This window comes from Ursus americanus, chromosome 20, assembly GCF_024610735.1.
Source record: "Ursus americanus isolate L20-20 chromosome 20, mUrsAme1.1.p, whole genome shotgun sequence".
In the NCBI taxonomy this organism is placed as follows: Eukaryota; Metazoa; Chordata; class Mammalia; order Carnivora; family Ursidae; genus Ursus; species Ursus americanus.
This window is the reverse complement of record NC_142146.1, coordinates 37,084,567-37,096,970: the sequence shown is the minus strand read 5'-3', so window position 1 is coordinate 37,096,970 and position 12,404 is coordinate 37,084,567.

The following is a 12,404-nucleotide window of genomic DNA, read 5'->3' as shown; positions in this document are numbered from 1 at the left end:
CGCAAACGGGAAGGACTTCCAGCACAGCATGTAGTATTGGAAGTTTTGCAGAAGAATAATATAGTAGCAGTGCTCTGGTAATGAGCTAAGCAGTGGGTTATTTTGTGGGTATCTGGTGAAGCCAAGGAAAGACTATTCCCCAGAAAAATTCATAGTCATAAATAAAAACATGAAAGAATTTCATTGATTTCTTCCAGAAGCCAATGAATCCTAGGTTAAGAAACTCTAGGGTGAAGTTGAGCAAGGAGATTGGGGTTTTAGAAGAGGCTGGAAAATCAGGGATGGCCTGAAGGGTATAGCCAGCGGTGTCTCCTTGGCTCCCTAGAAACTGGCATGGAGTGCTCGGGGAATGTTTGAAAGACCCACGGTTAGAGCTGATGTCTCTCCAAGCTCATGACACAGTCCGACAAGTCAGTGGCTTTGTTACAGGATTATAGGGTTCTTGTCTCATGGAGTCGAAGAATGAATCTCACGGACACAAAAAGGTGAAGTGAAGTGAAAGTTTATTAAGTGAAGGTGAGGGCAGAAAGCAAAGCAGCAGCTCTCTAGAGTGAGAGGAATCCTGAATGCGTTGCCACTGAGGGGGCTTTTCGGGCAGTCTATTCAGACCTGACTGGGAAGCGTGTGGCCTTGAGTTTCTTGGGCTGTCTTGGTTTGAGCACGGACTATTGATAACGCCCTTAATGACTTAATTCTTTGAGGTTTGGCATTTTCTGTGATACACTGCAGCCACCAAACAAAAAACTCCCTAACATTTAGGGCCAGGTGGTCTGTTTCCTTATCTCTTGTTCACTCTGGCTTAGCGGCTTCTGCCTGCCAGGAATAGTTTCAGAGCCCAGCCAGGGGCCCCCTACTTCTCCCTGCCTGTACCTTAACCCTTTCCTTATTCAGCTTTAGGGAAGAGCACCAGACAACCTCATATGTAATCTCTTTTGTCCTTGCTCGTGTTTGTCCTTCTGCGGAGCAAACTTAGCTTTAGGATTACCGGTGGGTAACAGCTAGAGGGGCTGTGCCCTCCCCTGACCTCTGATCCTGTTTGTGTGGGGAGAGAACCTAGACGCAGCCAGAAGGCGAAACAATGTCCTTTGGCTGGTGGTTCTGGTTCTACTCTAGGAATTCCCATGCCCTAAGGTGCTCAGTCTCCTACGAGGGCCCACTTTGCAAGTCTCACCTTTTCCACACGGCATTTGGCAGCCTACTAGTATTTTCCTTTTCTTCTTGGCAACATGCCCACATCTTTGGTCCTGTGATCTCAGGAGGCAATCTGATAAATGAATTCACACCGGCCAGCCAATGTATAAGAACTCAGCTGTTCCTGAAAGGGATGATTCTGTTGGTGTGCTACTTTGATTGCCAGGACAGGCCAGTGGGGGAGGCGTCTTGTCAGTGGAATAGGCCCGCCCAGGGTAGTGACATCCTCCAATGAGCACTGTATGAGATTTTGGAGCTTTGGTCTGGGTTTGGGTCCTGGCTCCCCCACTAGCCAGCTGTGGGATCAAAGCCAAGTCATGTTAATTTCCCTTTCTCTAAAGTGGGGAAATAACTCTTCCAGCCCTCACAGAGTGGTGGGAAAGAATAGCTGAGTGTGTAAATGTAAAAAGACCGCTGGGCATTTGGTAAACATTTAAATAAATATCATGTGTGGACTAGTCTTGTCACAGTTGGGGAATAAAGGTTGTGGTGTTGTGGAAATAAATCCAAATAATCCCTGAAATTACTGAAATTCTGGTATCTAGAGGTGAGGTTTAGAGATAAGTTTCAGAAATGCTTGAACTCTGTGGGGCTTCCCTACCTCCTAAACCCTGCCTCCACTAACCCACATGGGCCTCAAGGCCTGCCAGCTGTACCCGGGAGGCCACCCAGAGAACCTCTTTGGACATTCTTGAACGCCTCCTCGGGGCCTGGGCACCACAAAAGCAGGAGTCCATGTGGGGAGGAAAAAGGGAAGAAGCGTGGAACGAGACTTGCTCTTTGTTCCCTTTCTTGTCTGGAAAGTGGCTGGGAAGAGCAGAGGCTCCATGTGTCTTGGGCATTTGTGAAGGAGAATTGTGAACAGACAACTTGATGTCCATGTCAGATCACATTCAGTTAGCCCCCGAGGATGTCCAGTGCAGGGCCTTGTCTTTGAGAGGCCCCCAAGTAGGGGCAGCTTGAGGGAGGCCCTTGCTGACTTGCCTTAAAGTCTAGGGATGCAACCCATGCATTCCAGATAGTTCTCTTAGCTGTCTGTTACAGAAATGGATCTTGTTGAGAAGCATGGGGGGAGAAGCAAGTGGAGTTCATGTCAGACATAGTGGGAGGTTTAAGTGGAAGGATCCTACAGGCAGCTGACAGTGCTCCCAGGGGAGAGAGAGATTTGGAGGCCACCAGCCAGGAGGTGGTCGGTGAAGCTGTGGAGTGGCTAAGCCCATCTGGGAAATATGCTGAGTGAGGGGAGGGACTCCTACATGAGTCAAAGCCAGGGCGGCAGGAGCCGGGGTGCAGGGTGCAGGAATGAAGGGGAGCAGATAATTCTGTGTAGTATGTGTAGGTAATATCAGAACAGTAACAACACTGACTCATTGTCAGACAGCTGCTTATGATGATGGTTCAGGTGCAGGTGATTCTAAACAGTATCAATGATCAAATTCTTCCTTCTGATGGGGCAGAGCACTCCCACCACCCCATCCTTGGTACATCACCACCTGTGTCCCCTTGCACCTGTTCACTCCTTGCTTCGAGAATGACTTCCCACATGGCACACCACTCTCCGGGTGTGCTCTGACCATGTGCTGGGCCTGGGTTTGCCAGAAAGGCTTGAGCAGAATTACAACATGGCAATCTCAGAAGAAAGAAGACAAGACCTTCTAGAGATGGAGACAGGTTCCTGCACCCAGATCCAGTCATGCCTGATGATTTCCCTAAAATGTTCCTTTAAGAAACCATCAAATTTCCTCTCATGCTTAGTTTGATTTGAGTTTTTGACACCTGCAACAGAAAGAATTCCAGGTATATAAATACCATGTTAGTAACTATAAGCACAGGAAATTGCAAAAGCATTTGGTCGTATGCAGGTGTTTTGCTTTTCACCTAGTGACAGGGGTAGAGGCTATGATTTCTAAGTTTTTCCCGGGTTTGGTGACTCCTGATCCAGTAAGCAAACAAACACACTGGCAGGTCACAGAAATACCTTTCTGTACACACCAGAACTCAGTAAAAACCCGCTTGGACCCCATCCAAGGCAATTATTGACAGAAGCTCCCAAAGCACATAATTATAGGACCACGGTGCTGGGACCTGCGCCATGGGGGCAGCTCCTGAGTGTAACCCGAGTGTAACACAAAAAATCACTGAACTAGTTGAACCTGAATTTAGGGTCTTAAAAATGTCCATTGCATAAGCTTAGAGGGAGGAGATCTGAATCAACAACATTTCACATGAGAAAGCTTTGAAGATATAATTTTTAAAAGAAGCAGAAGAAGCTGTCTTAGGGTTTTTAATTTATCCCAGGTCCAACACTAGCCAGTAGTTGATATGGTGACTAAAAAAAACCAAACCTTTTCTCCTGAAGTAGAAGGATGATTCCAGCACCTTCAGACTTACTGGGTCCTTATGGCTCATGATCTCTTCAAGGAAGAGATTCTTTTTATGCCCAGCAATTCCCCCAAATGGCTGTGACTAGGCCTGCTTGTTTGGTTCCTCTGCCTAACCCCCCATGGAGTAGGAGGCCACATGTTCCCGGAACAACAGCTCCACATAATCCCATGGATTAGTAGTGCTAGGCAGTTCCACGAAAACTGGAGGTGGGTTGGTAGAAGGTACCAAATGTCCATAAGAATCCTGTGAGTTCAAAACTTCTCATTGCTGCTCCCTTTTTTTTTTTTTTAAGAATTTATTTATTTTGGGGGGAGGGGCAGAGGGAGAAGGGGAGGGGCAGAGGAAGAGGGGCAGAGGAAGAGGGGGAAGGGCATAGGAGAAGGGTAGAGAGAGAGGGGTAGAGGGAGAGGGGGGAGGGCAGAGGGAGAGGGGGAAGCAGGCTCCCTGCTGAGCTGGGAGCCAGATTTGGAACTCCCTCCCAGGACCCTGCGATCATGACCTGAGCCAAAGGCAGAGACTTAACCAACTGAGTTACCCAGGTGCCCTCCCTTCTTTTTGACTGCTATAAAGACCTGTAAGTTGGATAGAATCTGTTGTCCAATCAGGTTGCCCCCCTCTTCTCTAGGCTGGAAGTCTGCAAACTACATTTCCCAAAATCCTTTCTCAGCTTTCTTCTGTTAGGATCTTCCAACAGAAAGCGCTGGCCAGAGATTGGAAGGTGGGAGAAAATGAGAAGCCAGTTCATCCCCACATTTCTGGAAGTACCCCTGGGTACAACTATTTGGGGCAGAAGCTGGGGCCAACCAGTGCAGGCTCCTGGGTATGGCGGCCTCAGAGATGCATGTTCCTGGACTCCGGGTGACAACACTATTTTCTCTTCCACTTCTTCAGCTCCAGGGTTAGTAGCTGCTTTCCGCAGTTGTTAATTTTTTGGTGATTTCCCTCTTTGGTCCTTCCAACACCTTGTAACCAATTCTTGGTATTAACTTCTCTTTGTTTAAAATCTCTATGATAAGACAGAAATACTCTGTTTTCCTAAGTGTACTGATATGGTTTTCATTTTATTTTGTTATTAAAAATTCTTTATTTTTCTGAGGTGCCTGCGTGGCTCAGTCTGTTGAGCACCCGACTCTTGGTTTCGGCTCAGGTCATGACCTCAGGGTTATGAGATCAAGCTCTGTGCTCAGCGTGGAGTCTGCTTGGGATTCTTTCCCACTTCCTCTCCCATCCCCCTCTGCCCCTCTCTCTGCTCGCACGCACACATGTGTGCTCTCTCTCTCAAATAAATACATAAATCTAAAAAAAAAAAAGAAATTATTTTTCATTTAAAAAATTTAACATTGAACATTACATTCAAAAGATTAACATTTTTTAAAGTGTACGGTTTAGTGACATGAAGGTCATTGACATTGTTGTGCAACCATCACCACCATCCCATCCATCTCCAGAACTTTTCCATCATCCCAAATGGAAACTCTGTACCCATTAGACAGCACTTCCCCGCTGCTAACAACCCAGCCTCTAGCAATCACCATTTTACTTCTTGCCTCTATAATTTGGACTACAAGTACAATCTATGATATTTGTCCTTTTGAGACTGTCTTATTTCACTGACCTTAATGTCTTCAAGGTTCATCCATGTTGTAGCATGTGTCAGAATTTCCTTCCTTTTAAGGCTGAATAATATTCCATCATATGTATCTACCACATGTGGATTATTCATTCATCTGTCAATGCACACGTGGTTGTATGACAGCTTGCTAGGGCTGCCATAACAAAGTACTACAGACTGGGGGGCTTCAACAAGAAAATCTATTTTCTCACAGTTCTGGAGCTAGAAGTCCAAGATTAAGGTGTTAGCAGGGTTGATTTCTTCTGAGTCCTCTCCTTGGCTTGTAGATGCTGTCCTCTGCCTGTATCTTGGTATTTCTTCTGTGTGTGTTTGTCCTAATTTCTTGCTCTTATAAGGACAACAGTTGTATAGTGACCTCATCCAACCTTAATTACCTCTTTAAAGGCCCTGTCTCCAAATATGGTCACATTCTGAAGTACTGGGGGTTAGGACTTCGACATGTAAATTGGTTAGTTGGGAGGCACAATTCAGTCCATAACAGGTTGCTTCTGCTATGTGGCTATTCTGGATAATCCTGCTATGAACATATACAAGCATTTATTTGAGTCTCTTCGGTATATATGCTAGAGTGTACGGTAATTTTATGTTCAATCTTTTGAGGAACTGCCATGCTGTTTTTCACAGCAGCTGTACCATTATACATTCTCACCAGCAATGCACAGGGTTCCAATTTTTCCACATCCTGTCTCACTTGTTATGTTATGTGTTGTTTTGTTTTGTTTATAATAGCCATTCATCTTTATGGGTGCAAAGTGGTATCTCATTGTGTGTTTTTTTGTTAAAGATTTATTTATTCATTCATTTGAGCGGGGGGGAGATTGAGAGCCAGCAAGCATGAGTGGGAGGGGCAAAGGCAGAGGGAGAGAGAATCTTAAGCAGACTCTACGCCAAGCGCAGAACCTGATGTGGGACTGACTAGATTGCATGACCATGAGCTGAAACCAAAAGTCAGGCGCTTAACCAACTGCGCCGCCCAGGCACTCCTCTCATTGTGGTTTTGATTTGCATTTTCCTAATGATTAGTGACGTTGAACACCTTTTATGTGCTTACTGGTCATTTGTATATTTTCTTTGGAGAAATGTCTACTCGAGTCCTTTGCCGACTTTTATACATTTTTAAAGAAATTTTATTGGGGCTCTTGGGTGGCTCAGTTGGTTGAGCGTCTGACCCTTGATTTCAGCTCAGGTCATGATCCTGGGGTTGTGGAATCAAGCCCCACATCTGGCTCCACACTCAGTTCAGAGCCTGCTTGTACCTCTCCTTCCCTCCTCCTCCCCCCCCATCTCCCTTCCCCTAAGTCCCTCTCCCTGTGCACGTGCACACACTGTCTCTAATAAACGAAAAAAACTTTAAAAAATAGCATTTTTGGGGGTTTCTGGGTGGCTCAGTAGGTTGGGCAACCGACTCTTGGTTTCTGCTCAGGTCATGATCTCATGAGTGAAGGGATGGAGCCTGGCATGGGGCTTCAAGCTCACTGGGGAGTCTGCTTGAAGATTCTCTCCCTCTGCCCCTCCCCCCACTCATGTGCATGTGCGTGCTCCTGCACACGTGTGTTCTCTCTCTCGGACTCCTAAAATAAATAAATACTTAAAATAAAATACCATTCTTCAGCTTAAATTCAAATACCACGGAGCAGTCTCCCTGACCGCCTCTCTATTTAAAGCTGCCCGCACCAGTTACTCTCATTGGTATGATTTCTTTCCTTACCACAATTCATAAATCATCTTCTTCCTTCATGTGTTCCCTTGTTTTACTAGAGGAGAAGCACCGTGATTCATCTCAACACAGCGGTACAGGCCACCACCACTGGATGAGAGTTGGTACAAAAGATAAGCCTGTTCACCTTTGTAGGTGGAGAGCAAGGGTGACTCAGTGAGGGAGGTAGCAGGGCAGCACAAGGGCATTCTGTGAAGGCATTTGGTGGCTCCCAAAGACAGACCTCCTTTAAGTCAGACTTTGACACATTCTAGCCCTTGTGGGCCTCTGGCCAGGATCATCTACCAGGCTGATTTTGTTCTTCTTATCAATGTTGCCTGAGTTCTGAGAGTTGCTGTGTGAAAATTGTCCCAGTCTCAGAGATAACTCTGGGGACTTGGGGGTCTTTGAAGAACGACTAAGAATGGCTAGTGTTTTCATTCATTTTTTTTTAAGTGTTTTCATTCATAAACAGAAAATGGAATTGAATTAGGTTTTCTTCCTTCTGAATTGTGCATGCCAAATCTTCAGAGATCCAGGCTCACTGCTAAAAAAAAAAAAAAAAGTTTAATCTTCAAAGTTGGAATTAAGGGCTATAAAAAGCAAAATTGTGAGGGAGTCCAAGAAGCAAGAAGTACTATTTTATTATCATTTCCTTAGTTTTTAATAAAATCTTAAATTCTAAGAAAAAATGCTGTGTATTAATCAGAAAACAGGCCCCTTGCAAACAGCTGTGGAAAAGGCTGAATTGAGAAGGGTGAAGAAGCTTTATACCATATGTGAATCTCTCAATGCAAGAAATGTGTAAAATTACTGCAGGGCAACAAGACATGATAGCTTATTTATTTAATTGAGTCGAGAGAATCATAATTTTCTTTAAGCCTCTGAGCAAAATATAATGTATTCTAGCACTCAAGAATAATATGCAAAGAGGCCACAGGGCAGAAAAGAGTATTGGAATGAGAATGGGGTCCCCTACTTCCTGGGATGGTGGAGCGGAGGGCAAAGGGAAGGTTGGGGCAGCCTCTATGATCCTTGTTCTCCATCTCTCAGCGCCATTCTCTTCTGGGCTCCGGGTCCCAGTGGCAGGACCTCCCCACCATCCTCACTCCTTGTTCTCTGGCATCAGTTGGGTCCAGCCAATGGGAAACACTAGCAGAGGCCTGGGAGGTGGAGGGGGAGAGAGGTCCGGTATTTATACTGCCCTCCCCCTCCCCACTGTGGTCTGTTCCTCCATGGCCGTGAGAGTGGGCATCGCTTCAACAGCAGCTGCACAACACGGGAGCTGGTTAGAAATGCAAGTTCTTGGCTCCTTGGTTCCAGGGGGCCCCAGCAGGCTGTATTTTAGCAAGCCCTCCAAGGTGATTTTGATTCTCTCTGAAGGGTGAGAGCTGCTGATGTATGACCACGGTTCCTGGTGGGCAGACCTTCCTCTGCAGTCCCTGCGTTTACTAGACTCTAGTAATTCTGTCGCCTTCCTCTGTCTTTTGGGTCTGGGGGTAGAAAGGGCTTCTCTGCACGGCTAGTACTTCAGTAGCCCTTGTCAGTTACCTTATCCCTGCCTGTTAGTGCCTTTGTAAAATCGCTTCAGCGAAATCGTTTGAGTGCACTGCCCGTCTCCTGCTGGGAATGTGACTGATACCCAGGGACACCAGCTGTGGGCAAAGGCTGGAAACCAAAGTGTCCACGGATAACAGTGGCGTGGTCAGATTAGGACAGCGGAGCAGGGATGCCCGGGAGTGAGCCCCTACCTCGTGCCAAGCATTTGCCCATTTAATGCACACAAGCGTCCTAGAGGTAGGTATCTTTTGTGTTTGACTGAGTCAACTGAGGCTAATAGGGAGGATGGCTGTGTGCCTGGGAAATGCTAATACAGAGGAGAAGCCCCCAATGGCTGGAGAGAGGAGCTGTGTTATGGGGAGATCAGAAGAAGAAGAAGCGGGGACTCCTGGTTGGGATCAGGGTGCTGTCTTTCCCTCTTGCCTGGGAGTGTCTTGCTGGCAGGTATAGTTTCTGATATACAGTAACTCTTGTGAGATGGGGAATCACACACAAAAGCCCCACCCTGTGGTTCCTCTGCTTGCCTTGTCTATGGGGCTCAGTCCTGCATCACAGCTTTGACCACTGCTCTTTCCCAGCTCAGGAGGTGTTGCAGGAATCTAAAACAAGTGGGTTCAGAAATCGAAATGTTTTAGAAATCTTAGTCGAATAGGGATGCATTTGACTGGCACAGTGTTTGGCGGACATGTTGGCAAGGGCAGGGATGCTGAATACCCTGCAAAGCCTGGGATAGCCTGGCTCAGGGGGAAAGTGCACATGACTCCCAGGTGCCCTGCCTGACCTTCAAGTCGGTGCAAGATTTCTTTATAATGCTCTGAGCTGAAAGCCTCCTCCTGTTTTATATGTAAGCACAAAAGTATTTTCTGCTGAATTTTAATAAACACTGAATTTTCCAGGGGTGCAACTATTGTGTAAATCAAAGAAGAATGTAGTTTGTTTTGTTTGGAACTTTGCCAAGGTTGTGGAAGGTGTTGGAAATCATGTCGCTGTTGGCAACACTGTTGGACTTGATGCTCAATTCAGCTCGCCTTAATGATCTACATTTACAACTGCTGCCCTCGTATTTATTTAATCCTGATTTTTAAATGCCAAAAATAAAGAAAAAGTGTTGACAGTATGTATGTTTTAAAGCAAACACAGTGGAGATTATGCCCAGTTGCTAAGGAGAGGTGGGCAGTGAGGTAAGAATTTATGGATGGGAGCTTGGGAGCTCTTTTAGGTAGAGAGGTCAAGGAATCCTTTCTGTGGAGGTGATGGGTGCTGAAGCTGAAGGGGTACCAAGATCCAGCTGTGCAAAGGCCCTGAGGTCGATATAGCTGGGCATGTCCTAGGAGCTGTCAGAACACCATGTACAAATGAGTGGTGAGAGAGACCAGCAGGGAGCGAGACTTGAGAAGTGAAAAGGGGCCTTGAAACTGCAGTAAGGATCTTATTCTCTGAGGAGTTATTGAGGGGTATGAACCAGGGGGTGACCTGGCCAAAATGATCATTTAAAAAAGGTGAGGCCGCAGGCCTGGGCCAGGGATAGTAGAAGATGAGCCTGAAATATTTTGCAGTGCCAGAAGGCAAAGAAGTATTCAGGAAGAGATGGGAATGTTTCAAAAGAGCACAGGAGCCATCTGGAAAGAGCTCCCAATGACCAAATCCGAGACAATTGATACAACAAAATAAGGAGTAATAATAATGAATTATATCTCATATAATAAAATAAATACCTATGTGTTTATACTAAATAAATCAATAAATCAATAAATGGAACAGCTCTTCCTTACAGGAGATTAACTAATTCAGAAGAAACGATGGATGTAGAAAATCATCATTTGACAAACACCACGGTGATAATCTGTGCACACAAGAACGAAGTTTAGTGGGCAAAAGTATGATGAGAAAGAGGACTGTTTGCATGGTCTCATAGTATCTCCCACAAGATTCTTTTTACAAAGGGAAAACTCGTGAATTTATAGAGAAGAAACCTGGAGATACCCCTTTAACCAGGTGATCACTGGTAGCTTTTGAAAGCTACCTGTGTCCTCTCCCAGCTGAATCATCTGTCTCTGCACTGTATATATGTATATACATATATATGTATATATAATGTATATGATATATAATATATATAATGTATATGATATAATAATATAATAACATGTATATATATATAATTGTATATATTTATTATATATAATATCCAATGCCAGTTACTACATTGTCTTTATTACTGCAGCTTTGTAGTAGGTTTTAAAATTGGGGATTGTGAGTCCTCCAACTAAATTTTATATTTTAAAGACAAAGGCAACAAGACTTATTTATGAATATGATGGGGAGTATGGAAATATTACAACCTATGGGACTTTCTGGAACCTTAGCCCTTTGGAAACTGTGTTGGCCAAAAAAGACTCTACTTGCTTTCTGGTGGCTCTTTGGGGGTCACAGGAGATCAGCCATTTTCTCTAAGTGGATGACCCAGAGGAGGGTCACCTTGGCAAGCAGCCAACATAGAGAAATTATAGATTTTGTGTCCCTGTTGTTTAGAGAGCTTAACAGGAGAGAACAAGTGTAATATTTTAGTGTTGCCCCGTTGTTGCTAGAAACCAATCCCAGAGAACAATGTGTGGCAGTTCTGTGTTGTGGATTTAGGCGGAGCTGGTCTGCTCAGTGTGGTAGTCCCTAGCCATGGTAAGTACTGAGCACCTAAAATGTGGTGAATACAACCGAAGAACCGAATTTTAATTTCAATATATATATATATATATATATATATATATTTATTATTTTTTTAAAAAGATTGTATTTATTTATTTGACAGAGATAGAGACAGCCAGAGAGAGAGGGAACACAAGCAGGGGGAGTGGGAGAGGAAGAAGCAGGCTCATAGCGGAGGAGCCTGATGTGGGGCTTGATCCCAGAACGCCGGGATCACGCCCTGAGACGAAGGCAGACGCTTAACCGCTGTGCCACCCAGGTGCCCCTAATTTCAATTTATATTTAAACACCGAAACTTTATTAGAAAATGTTTAAGTATGTTTAGAAGAATTTGAGTATATAATTCACTTTTTCAACTGTGTGTTTCATAAAATCTACAGACCAAGTATTTCTAATAAAAATTGGTGATGAGATTTTCAGGTTGAGATTTTCAGGTAGTTTGAAATATCCACCAGATTTCAAAGACTTAAAATGAAAAAGGAATACAGAATATCACACTGATAATTTTTTTTTTTAAGATTTTATTTATTTATTTGACAGAGATAGAGACAGCCAGCGAGAGAGGGAACACAAGCAGGGGGAGTGGGAGAGGAAGAAGCAGGCTCATAGCGGAGGAGCCTGATGTGGGGCTTGATCCCAGAACGCCGGGATCACGCCCTGAGCCGAAGGCAGACGCTTAACCGCTGTGCCACCCAGGCGCCCCCACACTGATAATTTTATATTGCTTACATGTTGAGTTGATAATAATTTAGATATATTGGATCAAATAAGATACTTTATTAATATCATTGCTTCTTTTTACTTTTTTTAAATGAAGCTACTAGAAAATTTAAAATTATATTCCGGCTTACATTGTATTTCTAGTAGACAGCACTGCTCTAGATGTTTTCTCTTTTTTTTAGGATTTTATTCATTTATTTGATGGGGGTGGGGGAGACAGAGAGAGAGAGGCAACAAGCAGGGGGGAGAGGCAGGCAGAGGGAGAATCAAGCCTCCAGCTGAGCAAGGAGCCCCAGTGGGGCTCCATCCCAGGACCCAGGGATCATGACCTGAGCTAAACGCAGACGCTTAACCAACTATACCACCCAGGCATCCCGCTCTAGATGTTTTAATGATGAGAGCCCATTGCCATCTTCAACTACAAAGATAATCACACAGCAAAGGAACTGCAGTGACTTTGCCATTGAGATCTAATGTTCCAATTAAGTGGAGGCTATAAATGGGAGAAACAAAGGC